Source organism: Cavia porcellus, unplaced genomic scaffold (genome assembly GCF_034190915.1).
Source record: "Cavia porcellus strain 051 isolate PalLab524CR breed Dunkin Hartley unplaced genomic scaffold, mCavPor4.1 scaffold_21, whole genome shotgun sequence".
Taxonomy (NCBI): Eukaryota; Metazoa; Chordata; class Mammalia; order Rodentia; family Caviidae; genus Cavia; species Cavia porcellus.
Window position 1 is genome coordinate 37,565,436 of NW_026947504.1, and position 3,363 is coordinate 37,568,798.

Consider the following 3,363-nt stretch of genomic DNA (forward strand, 5'->3'; position numbering starts at 1 on the left):
AGTGCTCATATTGCCTGATCAATTTTGCTTGCCTATATCTGGTAACCTGAGCAAATCTTTTGAAGATAACAATATGAACTATAATAACCAATGTTAATTTCCTATGTTTTGAAATTCTATATTATTTTTGTTTTTATTCTCTTTAAAATTAAACGTTTATAAAATCAGAGAATGATGGAGAAGCAAAGAAAAATTTCCTTTAATCCTTACAGGATAATGTGTTGATTTGAAACAAGTTCATGTAAGTGACGTAAGATTTTGATGTAATATTTTTCTCTTTTACCAAGCCACGTCATCTACAAACAGAGCAGGTTTAAGGGAATCAATAGTGGTTGAGTTCAGTCTGGACTAGGTGTGGTGAGGCTCTGTGGTAGACCTGTGCTCATTGTCCTTACTTGTCAGGAATGAAGCTTTATTGTTGAAATTATAGCATGCCAGGAGATCACAGTTGTGTTTTAAGCAAAATATAACTATATTTCAGCAGTGTATTTGAACACGGAACTGGAAGATTCACTTAGGCTGAACCCTACCTTGCTTTTATTATGGAGGAGGGGTTGTCTTTTATTTATTCCCGTATCTCCAACCAAGCACTTGCCCTCAAACATAGGAGATGCTCAATAAACATGAGTTGAAGAAACTGAAGACTGGGACTGAGGTTCTTACCCTGTCAATCATTAATGAGATGTTCTCTGCTACAGTGAAGATCTTAAATATCCCACAAAGACTCAAAGACTTGGTCACAAGTCTGTGATGTTGCTGGGACCTTCAGGAGGCAGAGCCTAGTAGGAGGTGTGTTTTTGAAAAGAATATCAGGTAAGCTCTATCTCTCTCTGTCTCTCTCTCTTATTACCTGGCCACCACGAAATGTGCTTCTGCCATGATTTACTGTTCTTCCACACACCCAGAGTGATACATTGTTTTCCTCCTTTGAAGCTGATTATCTCAAATATTTGTTACAGTGACGAAAAGCTAGTAACTCCCAACCACTTCTCTGGCTTCAACCATCATCTCTGAAGTAATGAGTTTCAAAACTAAACAATTAACTTTATCTTCTTCCTGCATGTTTAGAACCTGATAACGAGCTAGCTCCTCCTGAACGTTTTTATTTAGATGCTCCATAAATAGCCCAACTGCATGTGGCTGCTCCTGAACCCATCATCTTCTCCCGAGCTTGCTCTTTCTTAATTAATGATCCCCAGCTTCATTAATGGAACCACCATCTGTCTAGGTGCCCAAGAGGACAAACAAATGAGTGTCTTTGCTTCCTTTCCTTCTTTGCTTTTGAAATCTTGCTGACTCTAGCTCAAAAATGTCCCAGATTTGTCATCCCCAGTCCCGAAGCTTCTGTTTAGATTCTCATCATAATCTTACCTGGATTATTACACTGATTTCCTAACTAATTTCTCCTCCAATATTTCTGTTTCAAAGCATCTCCATGGCATCTGTCTAAATTCAGGTATAATTAAATTATTTCCTTCTCTAAAAATATCAAGTCTCCCTATCACCTAAAGAACACAGATTCCTACCCAACTCTAAAAGACTGTCATAATCTGGCCCCAAATTCCCTTTTTGATCTCATCCCTTGGTGAGGGAGATAAAATTTATGCCTTTGGTGAGGGAGATAAAATTCATCTCCTTCACCATCCAAATGAACATGACCTATTTTAACATTCATGATTTCTCACTCTTCTCCAAATAGACCATATTCTCTCTCTTTGCAGACTAGTGCAGAATCTTCCCTCTCAACTTTTTATTGATGGCAGTCCCTTACTCCAGAGTTCCTACTCCATCCAGAGCTCAGCCCACACCTCACCTCCTCTGAGCACCCTTCCTGGGTCCTCCATGGCAGAACTAACCATTCCTCAAGCTTGTTTCCCCAAGACTTAGCCCATGCATCTATTACAACACTTATTTCTATCCAGTCCTGTTATTTTATTTAGTATTATTTTTATTTGTGTATGTGTGATCTCATAGCTTAAGGGGGAGCCTGTTAGAGAGCAGTGCCTGTGGATGCTTGGGGAGTACCTCCCACGCAGGGTGTGAAGGGCATAACACCCACTTCACCACCCTCCCTTGGGAAAACAGCCCACCGAGGGGTCAGCCTGCAGTCTCAGCCCACCCCAGGCCCATGCTGGGCAGTAATCCTCTCACATCACTTTGCAAAAGAATCCCCTGGCAGATCATTTCATCTTCTTCCTTCTCTGAAAAAGATGGATTCAGTAATGATCAATGCATCATGTTTGAAATGCTCCCTGAATTAGATGTGCATAGAGAGACCCCAGAACTGATCCTGGGTAAAGGAATTGTGTCTGGAGAAAAGATACGCATTTTTGTAGAACTGGGAATGAGAATGGAACTCATTTATATTACAGAATTGAAATGAGCAAATGTATGCAACATCCTACCTTGGAAGCACCCCAAAACAAATGGGAGACATCGGCTAAGTTCTACTTAACTTTTAGAACCTCATTTAGAGTTCTATATCACGGTATTTAAGGCAGCCTCAGACAGGCTTAGATTCTTCTCCCATAATCAACCAGGTTTACCCAAAGCAAAGGTTTTCATTTAGCGCAGTGCAGTGCAGAATGCTTGCCTGGCCTTCTATTCGACAGTAAATTAGGAGATGGCAGAGTTGTGCTTATTCATCCTAGTCCTCTAAGATCCTAGCTTACTCTCTATTACCTGTTAAATGTTCTGGAAATACTTGTTTAATTAAATTGAATGAAATAGTCCTCCTGTCATACCTCAGGAGACCAATGAGCACATTGCTAGCCCTCGGATATTTCTGGACTGAACAAATGAGCGTACTCCGACACTCACAGAGCGCTGAGAGAGGAGAGGGGAGGGTTATGGCTTCCAGCCCCATCCCAGAGCACACAGGATCCCAGTCCACCAGCAGGTAGCACAAGGGAAGGAAGGACCACAGCTTTATGGAAAAGTGATATAATCATCCTTGGAATTTCCAGGTAGAAGAGATCTAGGGCCAGAAACCCTCGCCAGGGAAAGAAATGCGGGTGTGATTTGGATTTGGCGGAAGGCAAGCAGAGAATTGAAGCTCAACTGCAGTGGTGGACCTCGGACTCCAGCTTGGGGCTGGATGGGTTGGGGCTCTGGGTTTGCACCCTCTGACAGCCCCTCAGCCCCAAGTGGAGAGAGTGATGGGAGGACTTGGGCTGTCCCGCAATCAGTACACAGCCACAGGGTCTTAGGCACAGGTGGGGCTGCCCGCCTCGTCCAGGAGTCCCCTGGTGCCCCCACTCTCCTCCCCACCCCCCAGCAGGGTCCCCCGGCCCTGCCCCCGCGGGATGACTCAGCCCGGCTGACAGCAGGCGCGGCCAGGCAGGAGCGCGCCAAGTTATGAGA